Below are 19,799 nucleotides of genomic sequence, written 5' to 3' on the forward strand. Positions count from 1 at the left end.
GAATACATTTATCCAATGACGAAAATAATTAACTGCATTGTTTACGTACAAGTAACTCGAACACTAGTTGCATTATTAAAACGAAGGTCACTGCCGACGTCCGGATTAAGAATAATGGACCACACGTGAACACTTTCGGAGCAGACTCATTTTTAAATCGATTGAAAAAAAACCGACTGATTAGTTGAAAGCAAAATGGTCCAAATATCGGTTTCAATGATTAACGAGTGGACGTCTGCTAAAATGGGTTTATAGCCACCAGAGTTTATTTTTGATTTTAATTGGAAGATAGTGCGGATGTTGGCCAGTCACGTGCTGGGGCTATAAATACGACGCTTCAAATTAAACACACGCCGAAATTCGGCGGAATTATGATTTTACGAATTTGGGTCATTTATTTAAATCAAGTACAGGGTGCTGCAATTTTAAAAAAATCATATCTTTCGTATTTTAAAAGATACACATTTGAAACAAAGACATTATATAGGCAATTTTTTTCAGAGAATTTAATAACGTTATCGGCGATTTTTTTCAACCATTCGTTTAACTGTAATAACATAAAATTGTATTTTTTTAAATGGGAATCATAGGCGGCTGTGATATTTTTGAAAAGCTTATTTTTTTCAGATTTGATATGTTTATTTATGTAATACATTTATTTTGAATATTTAAGAAAAAACAAAACATTTCGCTTTTTCTTTATAGTAGGCCATGAAAAAATTTTGGATTTTTAATTAAAACTATGAAAAGTGTATTACCCAACAAGTATTTATAATTTAATGATTTTTTAAACACTAATTAATTCAAAAACAGCATAATAAATTTTTATTAGATCAAATTTTTGCAATTAATAAAAATTATTTATTTTTATATTTAAAATGGCAAGCTTACCTTGTCATTCTATTTTCCAATTTTAAACAAGAAATGTCGGAAGAAGAAAATTCTTATTAATTGTATGATTGCGTATCAATAAAATTTTATTTTACAAAAAAATGTCAATCCAAACACCAAAATCAAATTCCATCTGCGGTAAAAAAATACACAATATTATCAACGTCACCTCCATTGCACTAAATCATAAAAAAGTGGCATCAAGTGGTAGTGACACATCGTTTGCAATTTTCTGCACATTTTTTATGTAATTAAAATCTGCGACGCTCGTATATTTGTTCAATTGAAAATAACTTCAACTTATTTTTATAAATTCACATTTTTTACTTTAATAACCGTTCACAAAATTTCTAGATTATTCACACCTTTTATGTGAAATAATTTTTCCATGGCCAACTATTTTCAAATATTTGAATATATTTTTTATCAAAAAAATATAAAAATATCAAAGTATATTTATATTGTTTTGAGTTCAGAAAAAAATAAGCTTTTCGAAAATGTCATAGCCAACTATAATTCTCATTTAAAAAAAATACAACTTTATGTTATTACAGCTAAACGAATGATTAAAAAAAATCGCTGATAACATGACTAGATTCTCTGTAAAAAAATGCTTGTATAATGTCTTTGTTTCAAATGTGTATCTTTTATAATAAGGAAAATATGATTTTTTTAAGATTTCACTAAAATGTCAACTTTTGTTTATAAGTCGAAAACAAAAGACGATAGCGAGATGCGGTTTTGACTAAAATTTCTCTCTCAAAAAACGAACCCTAGAACGTGTCATTCGTTTTTCTCTAAACCTCTTAGTTTTGGAGATCGCTTATTCGGACACAGAAAAATTCTGTGCCAAAGTGAGCCACAAACGACAAATAATAGCGCCATTACATAATCAAGAAGTAACACTTGCGGTGTTGCAGAGAAAGGTGACCTTCGCAAGAAATCGCACCCACAAATTACTCCAACTGCAGCTTATGACATAACAATAGTGTCATAAACCGCAAAAAGCGTGCTTTCCTTCTAAAAATCGGTGATAAACAGAATTCTCTTGTTGGCACAATTACAACGTTATTATTAAAACGAAGGTTGATTCACTCACACCGGGGCGTTTTATTTACCGTCGTCGTTCGCTCGTTTGAATATTTTTCTCTACACCTGCGCTCGCAGCTCTGGCCGTGACCTCAAATTATGTGCTGAATATTGAAGAGTTGAGGATTTTACCGAAAATTTCATAATGTTGCAGAAGCGGCGTCTTAATGAAGACACAGAGGTGGCTAATTAAGGAATTTTTAATTGGCTTTGTGTTTTTCAAAGCAATAGAAACGTAATCTTCTGGTTTATTCAACACACGAACTAACTAATTACCAATTTTTTTTCTCGCGAGAATGCTTAAAAGTCCGTCAAAGTTTATTAAATTAATTTTTCTTATAAGGCGTACATCACTAATGAAACTACCCACTAGCTGTAGAAAGTACTAATTTAATTTTTTTATTTACTCAAACTTTACTATAAACTCTAGCCAAAGATTTATTTACCCGATTGTTCAAGTCAAAGATATATATATTTTTGCTTTAAATCATTTATTTTTTTAAATCTATTTCTGTATTAGACGTTTTTATAAACCTTTCTTCCAAAAGAATAGTGTGCTATTTTTATTCATTTACAGATTAACAAGCGATAAGCAACTGTGTAAACAATAACCTAGAAAACAGTCAAGGCTAGAAAGTAACAATGTGCAAAATAGTGATAATTCGCTTCGAGTAAACCTAATGCAAATTTTCTACCACAGTGCAGGAATGTCATAATTAAACACTCGCAAATAATTCACTGGAATTATTTGCCAGCCAACAGGTAGAAAGTAAAATCGCGCATAATTTCTTTTTTCTTTTAGATAGAAATATTTCGTGTTTTATTCATTGCCGCAAAGTTCAATAATCTAACGAGAAATGTGTTTATCTCGACAACAGAATTTGCGAATTTAGAGCAAGGAAAATGTGAGTTTATTATTACTCTTCAAACACTTTAATCATTGATCTCGGAAATGTTATCAGCAGGTCTCTCACCAAGAAACGACGGACGGCACCGTCAGTCAATAACAGATAAGCACGAGTGGGAGTGACCTCATAAAGCTCGCCACATTGAAAACTAGACATTCAACATCTGGAAAGTTTCAAATTTCACTCAAAAAATGCCAATTCTCGGAATTTACAAATCGAAATTTATTTATGGATAAAAGACATGACTGGTAGGCGGATAATTTCGTATGGAAGCTTTTATAAACAGGCTTATTCGGATCAGGTGGGATAAAGCGTGTGGAATTTATAGATCACGTTTAACTTTGCTTTGCTTCAACGGCTTGCTTGGCGGAATTTATTCACTCAAAGCTCGATTCTCACACAAAATTATAAGCGAGTTTCACTAATAATTGTAATTTTTTATTAAGAGACTAGACTGATTTAAAATAAAATAAATTAAAACTATTTATTCGCCGACCAAAATCTTCTACAGGCTGAGTCAATAGTAGGTCGTATCTTCCTTATTATAAAAGATACACATTTGAAACAAAGACATTATAAGGCACTTCCACAGAGAATTTAATTATGTTATCAGCGATTTTTTTTAATCATTCGTTTAGCTGTAATAACATAAAGTTGTATTTTTTTAAATGAGAATCATAGTTGGCTATGACATTTTCGAAAAGCTTATTTTTTTCTGAACTCAAAACAATATAAATATAGTTTGATATTTTTATTTTTTTTGATAAAAAATATATTCAAATATTTGAAAATAGTTGGCCATGGAAAAATTATTTCACATAAAGGGTGTGAATAATCTAGAAATTTTGTGAACGGTTATTAAAGTAAAAAATGTGAAATTATAAAAATAAGTTAAAGTTATTTTCAATTGAACAAATATACGAGCGTCGCAGATTTTAATTACATAAAAAATGTGCAGAAAATTGCAAACGATGTGTCACTACCACTTGATGCCACTTTTTTATGATTCAATGCAATGGAGGTGACGTTGATAATGTTGTGCATTTTTTTACCGCAGATGGAATTTGATTTTGGTGTTTGGATTGACATTTTTTTGTAAAATAAAATTTTATTGATACGCAATCATACAATTAATAAGATTTTTCTTCTTCCGACATTTCTTGTTTAAAATTGGAAAATAGAATGACAACGTAAGCTTGCCATTTTAAATATAAAAACAAATAATTTTTATTAATTGCAAAAATTTGATCTAATACAAATTTATTATGCTGTTTTTGAATTATTTAGGGTTTAAAAAATCATTAAATTATAAATATTTGTTGCGTAATACAATTTTCATAGTTTTAATTAAAAATTCAAAATTTTTTTCATGGCCTACTATAAAGAAAAAGTGAAATGTTTTGTTTTTTCTTAAATATTTAAAATTAACGCATTACACAAATAGATATATCAAATCAGAAAAAAATAAGCTTTTCGAAAATGTCATAGCCAACTATGATTCTTATTTAAAAAAATACTCCATGTTATTACAATTAAACGAATGGTTGAAAAAATTGCCTGTATGATGTCTTTCTTTTAAATATAATAAGGAAGATATGATTTTTTTAAGATTTCGCTAAAATGTCAAATGTCAATGTACTTCGATTTGAAGAGGTTTTACTGTAGTTAAAGTTAGCGCTCTGATCCGCTCATGTTCTTTTAAAATTAAAATTTATTTGTTTCAATAAATAACAAATGAATGAGGAAAAGAATTCCATGATTTGTGCACCGTTAAATTTCCCGAATTCAGTTAAATTTCGTTCAGCTTGTCAAACCTGATTTAAAACTAATTCAAACCCGCGCGTCCAAATAGCTAGGCTTTGAAAGGCTATCGGGCTTGATTGAAATGAATAGATGGATAAATAAAAATCGGTGGTGTTGCACTGTTTGCTTTAGTTCCACCGTTTTTGGTATAAACTTGTGATAAAACCGAATAATCGTCCAAGTTTGAATCGATTTGAACCCATTTTACCTCAGTAAACACGGTTCGATAAACTATCGAATTAAATATAGCCCTCTCCGAAAACCACAAATTAATCTTTAAATAGCTCTCGGGTGCGAGCGACTTTCCCCGGGAAATTCATTCAGCAGAGAGGAGAAGAAAAGAAAAACTTTTTTTCATTTCACTTTGCATCATTATTTAGCTTGAATCTGTAGGCTTATGAAAAGGCACATCTCGTTATTACATTGCCTTTATTTGTTCATATTATTCCGTTCGTTTTCGCACCCCAGATTCTACATGCTAGGGGAGTCAGTCATTCGATGATAGGGTTGCTATGGTAACGAACTTGAAAAAAAATAACCAGGAACTGAAGCTTTCTTCGATGACACTCGACCTCGAAAAAATAATCATAGCCGGCTGGCTGTTAACATAACTGAAACTAATTTTAACGACACACGAGGAAGGTCATGGTTCACACTCTGAAGAGAAAATAATTGTTTAAAATGAAAAGTGTCAGTTGAGTGGGAACTAATTACGAGGACAAAACGAAACACTGCCAAGGGAGAAAGGATTTGTTGAAGCATTTTGTAATAATGTTTGAAAAATGTGTTTGGAGTCCAAATGAACAAATATTGATTATTTGACGCGTGGCTGCCATGGCTTATCGCTATTTTTAATTTATTGCAATTGGGGCGATTTATGTGCACTTTTTCAATTGCCAATTAGAAAAAAAAATCCAAAAAAGGACAGTACAGTAAAACCTCCCAACAACGGACACCGTTAACTGTCCGTTATTCGGAGGTGTCCAGGTTTTACTGAGATCTAATGTAAAAATTTCTATTATTCACCCTTTTGGTATTAAGCGGTCGTTGGCACCGTTACCAACCTTGCGGAGCAAATTGTCCTATACTACATACTCAAGTGAATAGCTACGTAAAATGACTCATTATGAGTTTTTTAGCCCCATAGTCTTACGTCTTGTTCTTGTTATTCAACCAAAAAAAATCATTTTAGCGTTTCGATTTATTAATAATTCTGGTAGTCAGGATGTGTTTTATTTTCCTTAGCATAATATTATACAAACTGGTAGTTGTTTGGAAGTCTTGGCAGCAAACTTTGCGGTCGCTCGGTCGATCCGCTTCCATGAAAGCTGACCTACATTACTTCTTATTAATGAGTTAGTTCATGGCACACGGAGTTATTCGCTTGGAATTAAATCGTATGTGAGTTTTTGAAAAGAAATGCATGCACACCGTGATTCGATCCGGGTATAAAAACGATTCGCAATCAAATGATTAGGAAAATGAGGAGGCATTGATCAGATGAAAGCAAAGCGTGCAGTAAAAATGTTCGGGAGTTTGTAAAGTAGGTACGCCATTTAATTAGCCATCAGCGTGCAACTAAACGCGTTCACTGGGCTGTATCGGATTGATTACGGTTGTTTGTCGTTGGAAGAGATTAAATCTGAAGGCGACCATTCACAGCCGATGACCGATGGTTATTGCATAGTTTATTGCCAAGGATAATGGACCTTTCTGGATCAAAACTGACAACAAAGTTCGATCAACTTTTTCAGAGGTGAAGGCGGTAGGTCAGGTTTTGTGTCGGTATCGTATTCCAGGTCGGTTTTGTTATTTTATTACCGGGAACTGTAATCCCTCACAATTTACAGTGCGATTTAACACTAATTACGTTTCTTAATACAGAAAATTCAAGACTGTTTATTTGTAAAAATTATAATTAATTTTGAAAATTGTTTATAAAACGTCCCCGTCCTTGATAGTTCCGTTAATGTCGCCAGAGGCGTAGTTGTTCCATTACCAAGTTTTCAGAGCAATAACTTTATAAAAATAGTTGTAATTAAATAACGGTTAGCACAAGGCGAATAAAAAAATACAGGCAGATAGAGCATCAAATTCTCAATAATCGGAGATAAAATAGTGCAAAAATTATACCTTAAACTATATTTAAAAAAATTTCAAAGTTTTACCAATTTGCACTCTACCCCATATTTTTCAAAACGCTGCGAATACGGTTACAGATACCAGAAAAATGTTCAGAGGAAAGTTGTAGAGAATTAAATTTCCTTTAAAAAAGTCCGCGAGACCATATCCCTATCTTCAACCATTTAGGCCCCAAAGTCATTCAAAGACGCTCAAGCGATGGATTTCCATCATTTTGACGGTGGTCAAATATTGGAAAATGAATTTATACCTAAACCATTGAAGATAGACATATCGTGTCGCGAACTTTTTTATAGAAAATTTAATTCTCTACAACCTCGTCACGTTCACTTTTTTGTATCTTCAACCGTATTCGCTGCGTTTGTAAATTGATAATTCCAAGCGATAATTTTTTGGGCACCGTCGCCTATTTATTAAAACGCTGCGAAAACGGTTGAAGATACAAAAAAATTGTAAGGAACGAAATTGTAGAGAATTAAATTTGCTACAAAAAAGTCCGCGACACCATATTTCCATCTTCAACAGTTTGGGTATAAATTCATTTTCCAATACTTGACCACCGGCAAATTGAAGCAAATCTGTCACTTGAGCGCCTTTAGGGCCTAAACCGTTGAAGATAAAGATACGGTCTCGCTGACTTTTTTAAAGGAAATTTAATTCTCTACAACTTTCTTCTGAACGTTTTTCTTGTATCTTTAACCGTATTCGCAGCGTTTTGAAAAATACGGGACGAAGCGCAAATTTTAAATCTTAAATAATTTTTTTCTCATGTTTGTCATAAAAATTTTAGTCCTCAGTTTTTCTCAGTCTGTTGAGAATGCAAAGCTCAACATTTCTGCATTTTTTTCCAAGTAATTAGTGAACTGGTTGAATTTAAATTAATTTAAAACGACTTGACACCGAGACGGTATAACGCTCGAGGCGCCCTCATTTTTACACTGCCCTACTAGATCTTTGGGTGCGATTTTGTATCTCGTAGCGTCTCCTAATTGTAGTCCTTCGTAGTTTAGTCATTACGTTGACAGACTGGTATTTATATTTTTTCGTATAAAAAAAGATTTTGCTCCGCATTTCCAGTCACATCTCGCCATTTCGCACGCAAAATGACGTTACCATTAAACCCCGCCATCTCTTTAAGCATTAATTTATGCTAATTTGGTCACATTGATTTATCTCCCAAGCCGCCGTTACTCAAAACGTCTGGGTACTTATTCATTCCGTTTGATTTCACGATAGTTCACCTTGGACTTGAAACAAAACGAACGTAGCTTTAGAAAAATAAAAACGGAAATTTCCTTTGTTGACAAATCGGCGATTTCGTTGACCTCATTCAACATTTTTACACTTTTTAAATTTGTTTATCGCAATTGGTGTGTTTGTATTATTGTATTGTCCAGGTTTAAAGTTAGGTTTCGGATGGAATATGCGCCATGTGTGTGTTCATGAATTGATCAAAATCAATACCATTTCTGCAGGCGGCACACGCAATACGCGAAATTAATCTCAGGACAATCTGTCCGTTTCGATTAAAACGTTCTAACTCGACGATGATGGGGGATTAGAAAATGTGCCTAATTGGGCTGATATAGTACGATGTTTAGCTGTAATGGAGTCGTCGAAATTAGTTGGCGGTTTTACTCCACAGCTATTGTCAAATACAAAACGGCGTTTTTCCTGTTTTGTGCTCAAAACTAAAAAATATTGTTCAGTGTTGTCAAAAACAGATAACTTGCAAAACTAGATAGTTTACATTGTCAAGAACAAAATATTATAGTCATCAGTGTTGTCAAAAACAAATTTGACATTGTTGACAATAGCTTTTTTGAAGTAGTTACTAATATCAATTAATGAACAATACAATACAGTTGTTTATTTCATGTTCATTTAGCAACATATTGTCAAATACAAAAAAAACAATGTCAAAAACAGCTATATAAAATATTAACCCGTTGTCAAAAACTTACGTTAAATGTTGTTCAGCGTTGTCCACAACAGATAACTTGCCAACACCACAACAATAAAAACTAGATAACTTACATTGTCACGAACAAAATATTATAATCTTGAGTGTTGTCAAAAACAGAAATTTGACACTCTTGACAACAGTTTTTTTGAAGTGGTTATTAATATCAACTAATTAACAAGTTACATTTCAGTTCATTTCATGTTTATTTAACAACATATTGTCAAATACAAAAAAAAACAAAATAATGTCAAAATATTGACCCGTTGTCAAAAACTTATGTTAATTGTTGTTCAGCGTTGTCCACAACAGATAACTTGCCAACACCACAATAATAAAAACTAGCTACTTGACATTGTCAAGAACAAACTATTATAACCTTCAGTGTTGTCAAAAACAGAAATTTGACACTGGTGACAACAGTTTTTTTGAAGTGGTTATTAATATCAACTAATTAACAATATAAGTTACATTTCAGTTCATTTCATGTTTATTTAACAACATATTGTCAAATACAAAAAAAAAACAAAATAATGTCAAAATATTAACCCGTTGTCAAAAACTTAAAACTTATTAATCTTAAACTGTTATCAAATACGAAAAATATATTTTGAAGTTTGGTAAATTGGCATTTTGTAAATGTCAAATACACTGAATTTGCCAAAAAATGACACTATTGTCAAAAACATAAAATACAGTATAAATCGTTCGTGTCAACTCTAACAATGCGCACTGCATAAAACGTTGATTTTTGACAATGTTGTCAAATACGATGAGTAAAACTTTGTCAAAAACAAAAAATATTTGACAATTTTTTTAAATTTCGTCAGAGATACGAAAAGAAACAAAATAAAACAGTACAATGGATGAAAATATTGTCAAAAACAAAAATCTAGAAAACACTTACTACTCTAGTAGTAGCTTTAAAGTCACGACTAAAGAAAACCGCTTTTATCGCCTTTATCCATGTCATCGGCTTATAAAATTATAATTTGATGGGAAAGTAAACCGTATCGCTTGATTAAAAATTGAGGGAACGACTTCATTTCGATTTATTTTTAGAATCGGCTTTACGTTCCAACCTTGAATTCACTCCGTAATCAATTAAATTCAAATCAAGATTTAAATGTGGGAATTGTTCATTTAATAATAACCATCCGCCAGCAGCATTGTTTATATTTTAATAATGTTAATCGATTACAATTTCATTCAATGTATTATTTATTTCATTCCCCATCGAATATTCAATGTCAGCCGTAGGTAGATAAAATCTTACTCGCAAAATGCCATTGAACTTGATTCCAACCAATCGCATGTGCGTATTTATCGTTATCAATCTTTCGGTGAATCTTCACAACAAAACACACTATTTACAACAAACGGGGAATTTTTGCAGTGTGTTGTCCTGCCACAAGGTTAGTTACACCTTGCTTGACATAATTAGCACAATGTCAAGTTTATAATGTCCACAGTATCGTTAGATTTAAAACTGTAACACTAATCAAGTGACCAGGAGTGCGATATTGTCCAGCGCAAGGACGAATAATTGACAATTTACCATTAATTTAAGACGAGTGAAACGATGAGACCGTGTGATTTTCGCCGACTTTTCCTACGAGCTTCGTTACGAGCAAAGAAACTACTTGTTAAGTTACTGAATCCAAGGAAAAACCTTCATAATGATCCAATTAAAAACGAAATAAAACCTGGATTTACGCCACCGAAATAAAACGAAAAAGATAAATGAATCGAGTTATTACAGCGCGAACGCCAGGGAAAATAACAAAAGTCAATTGATTTTTTATTCGGTAAACAAAATTTTTCAAAGTATCACATTTTTGGCCACACCTGCAACAAATCCATTCAAAACTTTTTGTTTGACAAAACTTTTCCACTCTTTCTTTGTGCAACTTCGTGTTCAGCATCATCGTCAAATTTTAATTGATACAATGAAAAATGGATAAAAATTCCTACACACAAACAAGCAGAATTCTTCTCCAAACAAAAAGCACAAATATCCATATAACATATTCCAATAAAAACAAAACAAAGCGCGCAAGGTCTCCGCGATTCTGATTTATTAACGGACATGGAAAACAACTTTTATAGTGCAATAAACCACTTGTGATTCCCCTATTAAACCGCGACCGTAAGTACCAACGTTAAAAAAATTAACACCTGTAAAACCAGCAGAACCAACGAACTTTGTAGAAAATCTAAAGTCGTTACAAAATTTTGAATAAAGTACGATGATTAGTTTCTCTGACTGAATTAATTCATTATTCATTGGAAAGATGCTTTATTTTGTTATCGTTGTATGGAATTAATATTTCAGCGAGTAGGTAGAAGTATAATAAATTGTACCTATTATACTAAACATCTATTATTTTAGTAAGCAATTATACAATCATTTCAGTAAGTTTATCGATTGTTATAAGCAACTAAGATAACATTGATCTACTAAGTAAAATACTCTAAATACTTCGTGGTGTAATGACTTTTTAAAAAAATATTGTTAAATAAAATTATATAATTGAAATATAATAATCTAAATGCTCAAATTTAGCGAAAAAATCGCAAAAAACAACGTAAAAAAATAATCGAAATTAATACAAAGTGTTCAAAAATGATTGTTCGTCAAGACGACTATGGAATTTAAGTTGAATCTGCCGCTTAGTATAAATGACTATTATAGCTTCTGAGCATTGCCATGTTTGTCAAATCATTGAACTAACTTTTTACTAATTTTTTTGCATTTTTCAAGTGATTTGTTTCGACTTGTATTTTATATTTTATTGCGTATTCTTTCGTTTTTAGATTCGAAGCCTTATTGTATTATTTTAATGTAAATGTCACTTACGTATTCACATTACGTGCAAATTTCATAGGTGACTTGATAAACAACCATTTTTGAACACATTGTACAATGATTTTAGTAAGTTTATCGCTTGTTATAAGCACCAATTTTTCTACCGTAACTAATAAAGTGTGAAATAACATTGATCTACTAAGTAAAATACTCTTAATGCTACGTGGTTTAATGACTTTAATTAAAAAAATATTGTTAAATAAAATTAAATAATTGAAATATAATGTTCTAAATGCTCAAATTTAGCGAAAAATTCGCAAAAAACAACCTAAAAAAATAATCGAAATTAATACAAAGTGTTCAAAAATGATTGTCCATCAAGACGACTATGGGATTCAAGTTAAATGTGCCGCTTAGTACAAAACGCTATTATAGCTTCTGAGTACTGTCATGTTTGTCAAATCATTGAACTCATTTTTTTGCATTTTTCAAGTGGTTAGTTTCGACTTGTATTTTATATTTTATTGCGCATTCTTTCGTTTTTAGATTCGAATCCTTATTGCATTATTTTAATGTATCTGTCACTTACACGTGTAAATTTCATAGGTGACTTGATGAACAACCATTTATAAACAGTGTGTATTACACTTTCCCACGCTACCTAGATTATTTAAAGATTTTACTCAACAGACGTTAAATAAAAAAAAATATCACTCAAAAAAAACCAAGATTTGCGGTAAGATAAGGTAAAGTAACAAATTAAGTAAAAAATTATCACTATAAGATTGATTTAATTGGCTAAACGGAAGCCAAGTGAATGAATTCGTAAATTTTTTTTGCTTTTTAGTTTTAAGTTCGTAATGACCGACAAGTTTTGAACAACTATATTACACAAGATAAAGTTTATTTTAAGCGGAAAAATTACACACAAGCTTATGAACTGAAAATTCGAACCTTTATTTATTTATTAATGTTATTTTCCTGTGCATTCACGTGGGTATTCCCACTTATACTAACATTCGTTGTTTTTATAAACGAAAATATTCATCGTTTAAAACTAGGTTACAACGAATTAATAATAATCACAGCAACATAGCGTTGTTTTCTCAAACTTTCTGCCTTCAGACGTTCACCAAATCGTTTCTAAATTGGAACCGGGCGGTGACCTCCGCCGAATGCAGCAAAATCAGAGGTGGCGTAGCGCGCGCGTTGTCAAGGTAAACATTACCGGGACAAGGAACATTAACACGCGTGCGCACGAACACGTTCCGATATCCGGAACACGCCAGAACAATGGTATCCGGAATTCGGCTAAAATGTTGCGACTCCGGTTTGTGGATTACATCTAGTATGCGTGCACATACACATACACATTGTCACAGACGGCGGCGAATTGACCTTTCGATGTTTGCGAAGCGATATCGCGGTCGGCTTTGGAACACGTGCACGTGTGAAAACAGCCAGATCGAGGATGGCTATAGTGTCAAATGTCAAAAAACGAAAACAAATGCTGGCTTGGCGGCTGGCCATTGTGGCCTCTATTAATAACTCGCACACTTTCTAATATAAAGCGAAAAAAATGTGAAAACAATACTAATTAGTTCGGATATGGAGGTTTTACTGTACAAATTAACAAAAAACTGTTGTTATTTTTGAAAATACTGGACCCTCATTTATTAATTATTTTGAAAATTTCGGTCTATTCTTGGAATCTGTACAAATTTTTTTGGTTTTTTTCGGTTTTTGTTCATTGTAATTATTTTCGGCCGTTCAAAAAGTTCCAAACTAATAAAACGCCAGTTTCCCCGTGTGTAAATAATTCCGAAATACGCAGATTGCCGGTTCTATATTTAAAACTTTTGCAGTCGTTTCAATAAATTGCAATTTTAATTAGCACCGTAATTTAATACCTTGCCTTTTAAATAATGTAATCGCACGTCTGATTTCGCCCCAATTGCAAAAACTTTGTTTTCCGTGTAATTTCCCCAAACAATTCCATTATCTCGAATATAAAGCTTGGTAAATCGGTTTAAGCTTCAAAAGCAAACAAGTCATGAAATCAGGATGCACTTATAGACATGACCTCCATGTTTACACAACTCCTGCTGTTATCAACAAGCCGATGATAACGCAGCACTCGTTGATTCCAATTAATGCAATCTCTCACCTATTCAAAAGCTTAGTTTCATTTCGCTCGACTTGTAATTGCAATAAAGACTTTAAGCCGAACGATCTTGACCTTTGCATGCGATTATGCACGAGAGGATTATTCACTTGTTCTTTTTCCAGCGTTAAAAATTCACAAAAAACAGGAGAGAATTTGCGTTTTTATCATTGATCTCTGGTTTTTCTGAGGTAAAACATCTGTTTGGTTGTGTTTTATTTTTTCAAGTGCCTCATGGAGAGAGCCCAAAAATAGAGCCCTGGAAGCGAATTAGATCTGGTGAATCACCGTCACTGGAATTAATAAATGATCGGAAGGAGAGACGAAAGAGGAATAGTCGCCTCCGGACTAAAAATACCAGCTCACGACCTAAATTAAAACATGACTATTTTGACAATGTCGTAACGACGGATGTGAATCTCGCTAAAATATGGCTTTCTGCCCAGATATTCATGACGCAAACACACAATTGATTATTTTAAGAAATGCCGGTTTTAATCGGATTCGGAAATGTCCGCCCTTTGTGAAATTTGACAAGGGTTCAGTGCTGCCGTGTAATGAAATCGTCGATAATTGAAGTTTTATTATAACATGACGGTCGGATTTGTTGCTCTATTTATAGACGGCGAGTTGCGTGTGTTAAATATAGAATTTTCGTTATTAAATAAACAGATTTGCCAATTGAAATACACAACAGTTTTAGCTGAAAACATGTTTTCGCTGATTTTTGACAAGCCATTACATGTGACAGTTCTTTGAAACAAACGCTGTCAAGAAAGCTCTAACGAAAAAATTAAAGTAGGCGCTTGTTTTTCTTTGTGATTGAAAAACTAGTGCATTTTAATACAAGTTAAAAAAATATCAAAGCCTACTCGAATTATAATTCAAATGATCACATGTTATTATAAAACCGGTTAAATTTAATGTAGGTAGATATACAGTGCGTTCAAAAAGTCTTTAGATCAACTCTTGCTGTGAAATTTTGAACGTAGGTATGTTGATTTCTTACGATTACCACATCGCTGACACTTTAACAGAAAAAAAGATAATCTATCAAAGACAATAAAAATATGTCAATCTAAATTCCACAGCAAGAGTTGATCTAAAAACTTTTTGAACAATAAACGTAAAACTTTAAAAAAAATATTGTTAGGTATATTTTTCATGAATAAAAAGTATTTTCAATGTCTTCTTTCTCTGACATTTAAAAAAAAAACATCCTTTTCCCTCAAAATTTTATATACAGTGGAACTTGATTATAACAAACACGGGTCTAAACGGATATAACGAACGAATTCTGAAGTCCTTGGGTGTTCGTTATAACCGAGTTCTACGGTACAAGCTGCAAGTTTCGACCAACAACGATTAGATGGCCATCTTCAGGCTTAAGTTATGTTTTTCTGTCCACTTAAAAAAATTATGGTATTATTATTTTTGCATTTTTTTATGTGAAAACTAGTTTTTTTGCTAATTATTTAACGCAACTTTTTTGAAGACCTAACCTTAGAAGTTATTTCTTTACAATTTTTGTTAAAATTAAATTTTACGCACCAAATTAGAGCAACTACAGACATTCGTAGAAAACAAGTTGAGCTTATAATTTCTTAGATATTTGCACAACTATCAATTTTTTATGTATAATTTGTGACAACGTAAGCAAATAAATTGCAAAATAAAATTCAAAATTAAATTCCTATAATTTTTTACTTACGTGTTAATTTTTGAATAACTAATTTTCTTAGACATTGTGACCAGATTTTCTCTTTTTACCTTTTAAACATTTTTTTAACTATTTATTATAATTATTTATTTAACAAGTTTGAATGTAAATCGGACGCTTTATTTCACGAGTGGATTGTTAAACCATGAAATGGTGAAATAAATAAACAGATTTATACGAAAACGAGTTGAATACAACATTTTAGACTCAACAAGGCTTAAAGTTGCTTCAAATCTGTTAAAAATAGTTTGACGTTTCGTATTGAAAAATGTCAAAGAGTTGTCAAAACTTCCTTACACAGGAGAAAAACCGTAAGTTTTGACATTTGACAGTGTCGAAGAATAAAAGGATTTTTTAGGTAAAATAAATAAATGTATATAATCTTGTTTTCTGTTTTTATTATCAGTTGTCTACATCACTCTAAAAACCCATCCATAAATAAAAAGTAACAATATATGTATCTATATATATATATCAAAAACATATTAAAATAATATGAAATGATAAAAAAAATTATAATAAAATAAAGTAAAAAGTTATAAAGCCCTGTCTTGCAAACTTTTGCTGGTTTATTTTTAATACTACATATTACAGAAACACTGCACAGAGTATAGATATGTACAGTCACGATCAAAAAGAATGATACCCCTAAAACCTCAATTTTAGTCGCACTTTTACTATCTGTCCCGCTTTGAAGAGGTGTCATTTTTTTATGAATAACTGTACAAATAATACTTTTTTACTTTTAACTTTTTATTAGTTTTTTTAACTTTGCAGCATCATTACGCTCCTTTCAACAACTCTATCTACAATGTATAAAATGATTTGGCAAACACCGGAAGCCATCTGTTTTCCATCCACTAGACTCTTCCAAGACTCGTTTCTTTATCGTTCGATCTTTACCATATTTTAATACGCGTCTAGACACTTAGATTTTATTAAAAAGTCGACTAGCTGCAAACAATAACCTCGGCGTTATTTTCATATCAAGCAAGCCACTCGTCGATTACTTAAGAATGAAATTATGCAAATTTCGAACCTATCAAAGTTTAACATCGTCCATTAAAAACTTTTCAAATTGAAACCTATAAGGTAATGCGCCACACGCTTTCCACGACTGTTAATCGATCGAGAAAGAGAGACTCACCTTTAAAAAACTGGGACGATGTAATTAAGTACTGCCACTTCCATTCAATCCTGGAAAAAACGAAAAAAGAATTAAGTCAATCCAGGCAAAAATAAACAATTTCAAGACTTCCACCGAAGTTTAAACACGATAAAAATGCGATAACATCTCATACCAACCGAGCAAAATAAAAACAAGCAACATTGTAACTTGTGTTTCGAAATGGCAATTTGCTCGTTACTCTCAACGTAATAAATCCACACCGTGCTATAAATAATTCATTTTATCCGCGAGTAAAACTCAACTTAGGTAAAAAACACAAAATATACGAAAAAAAAAGCTATTAATACAATTTCATCATCCGGTAGGAATTTTCACGTCGCCTTCGTCTAAAAATAAGCCTTTTTGGCAGACAGGTCGGCTCAAAACCGAAAAAATTATCGATCAACGCGAAATGTCAGTTGGCTGTGGAAGATAAATGCCGTCAAGGCCGACGCGACGTTATCTGAGGGGGGAATTGATCGTTGCGAAATTTTACGTTTTGTTGTCGATTGCGAGCGTTTAAATGGGTTTCAGACGTGTTTATTATTACATTAAGACTAAATCTTGACAAGTTTGTTGGCGGAATGCAACAGTAAGTCGTCCTAATGAATCCGAATTCACTAACAAAGTCATTTCCGCCGGGAGGAAGCGAATTCCCGTTTTCATTCTGATCCAGATTTGCATTAATAAAACACATGGCACAGCTTCAGTCGGATTATTATTACCACACGAATCGGTGATGTTTATCTTAATGTATACGATATTCACGATTTTATCTGATGGCGAGTTTTGCCCGCTCGAATTAGACGATAATTAGCTGTGCTAACGTGTGCTTAGTCATCTGTGATGATCCTTATCAACAAATTAAACGAAAAGACGGATCTCGGCGAATTTATCATGAAATGCGCCTTTTTTACGTTAAAAACAAAATGAATTATCGCTGAGATGCACTATCGTGTAATTATCACCAAATAGTTTACGCAACGAGCGAAGCGAGTGAAGTAATTGTAGTTATTAACTAGTTTTTTTTCAAATACTTTTTTCATTAAACTAAATGAATTATCGCTGCGATGCACCAGATTAATCCTCTAATTATCATCAAATAGTTTAAGCAACGAGCGAAGCGAGTGAAGTAAATTGTAGCTATTATCTAGTTTATTTTCAATCACTTTTTTCATTAAACTAAATGAATTATCGTTTAATTATCGGCTCGATATACCAAATTCATTGTCTAGTTATCATCAAATAGTTTACGCAACGAGCGAAGCGAGTGAAGTAAATTGTAGCCATTAACTAGTTTATGTTCAAACACTTTTTTCATTAAACTGAATAAATTATCGCTTAATTATCGCTACAATGTACCAGACGAATCGTCTAGTTATCATCAAATAGTTTACGCAACGAACGAAGCGAGTGGAGTGAATTGTAGCTATTGACCAGTTTATTTTCAAACACTTTTTTATTAAACTAAATAAGTCATAGCTTAATTATCGCCGCGATTTACCAGATTCATCATCTAGTTATCATCAAATAATTGACGCAACGAGCCAAGCGAGTGAAGTGAAATGTAGCTATTGACTAGTTTATTTTCAAACACTTTTTTCATTAAACTAAATGAATTATCGCATAATTATCGCTGCGATGTACCAAATTCCTCGTCTAGTTATCATCAAATAGTTTACACAAAGAGCGAAGCGAGTGAAGTGAATTGTAGCTATTAACTGTTTTCTTTTTCAAATACTTTTTTCATTAAACTAAATGAATTATCGCTTAATTATCGCTGTGATGTACCAGATTCATCGTCTAATTATCATCAAACAGTTTACGCAACGAGCGAAGCGAGTGAAGTGAATTATAGCTAGTAACTAGTTTTTTTTCAAATACTTTTTTCATTAAACAAAATGAATTATCGCTGCAATGTACCAGATTTATGGTCTAATTATCATCAAATAATTTACGCAACGAGCCAAGCGAGTGAAGTGAAATGTAGCTATTAACTCGTCTATTTTCAAACACTTTTTTCATTAAACTAAATAAATTATCGCCTAATTATCGCTGCGATGTACCAGACTCATCGTCTAATTATCATCAAATAGTTTACGCAACGAGCGAAGGCGAGTGGAGTGAATTGTAGCTATTGGCTAGTTTATTTTCAAACACTTTTTTTATTAAACTAAATAAGTTATAGCTTAATTATCGCCGCGATTTACCAGATTCATCGTCTAATTATCATCAAATAGTTTGTGCAACGAGCGAAGCGAGTAGGGTGACTTGAGGCTATTGACTAGTTTACTTTCAAACACTTTTTTCATTAAACTAAATGAATTATCGCTGCGATGTACCAGAGTCATCGTCTAGTTATCATCAAATAGTTTACGCAACGAGCAAAGCGAGTGGAATAAATTGTATCTATTAACTAGTTTATTTTCAAACACTTTTTTTTATTAAACTAAATGAATTATCGCTTAATTATCGCTGCGATGTACCAGATTCATCGTCTAGTTATCATCAAATAGTTTACGCAACGAGCAAAGCGAGTGGAGTGAATTGTAGCTATTAACTAGTTTATTTCCAAACACTTTTTTCATTAAACTAAATAAGTTATAGCTTAATTATCGCCGCGATTTACCAGATTCATCGTCTAGTTATCATCAAATAGTTTACGCAACGAGCGAAGCGAGTGGAGTGAATTGTAGCTATTGACTAGTTTATTTTCAAATACTTTTTTCATTAAACTAAATGAATTATCGTTTAATTATCGCTGCGATGTATCAGATTCATTGTCTAGTTATCATCAAATAGTTTACGCAACGAGCGACGCGAGTGGAATACATTGTAACTAATAACTAGTTTATTTTCACACTTTTTTCATTTTAAACTAAATGAATTATCGCTTAATTATCGCTACAATGTACCAGATTAATCGTCTAGTTATCATCGAATAGTTTACGAAACGAGCATTGCGAGTGACTATTAAATATCTATCTTATTTTCAAACTCAAAATAACTCAAACCGGCGCGAATTTAATTCAGATATTCAAGGATTATTGAGCATAAATAAATCCTATCACATTCACAAACGTCTATGTTAAAAAAATATGTACATTAAAAACTTTTACAACAAATAATATAACATATAAAA

General features: G+C 32.1%; 1 protein-coding gene across 1 annotated transcript in view; it reads right to left on the bottom strand.

Annotated features, from left to right (window-relative positions):
* LOC655743 (uncharacterized protein) overlaps positions 1 to 19,799 on the bottom strand; it is a 72,597-nt gene that overhangs the window by 34,748 nt on the left and 18,050 nt on the right. The window contains exon 2 of the mRNA XM_008200675.3: positions 16,637 to 16,686. The gene's annotated coding sequence lies outside the window, so the exon portion shown is untranslated. The remainder of the gene's footprint in view (positions 1 to 16,636; positions 16,687 to 19,799) is intronic.

The sequence above is a fragment of the Tribolium castaneum genome, chromosome 7 (assembly GCF_031307605.1).
Source record: "Tribolium castaneum strain GA2 chromosome 7, icTriCast1.1, whole genome shotgun sequence".
Lineage (NCBI taxonomy): Eukaryota > Metazoa > Arthropoda > Insecta > Coleoptera > Tenebrionidae > Tribolium > Tribolium castaneum.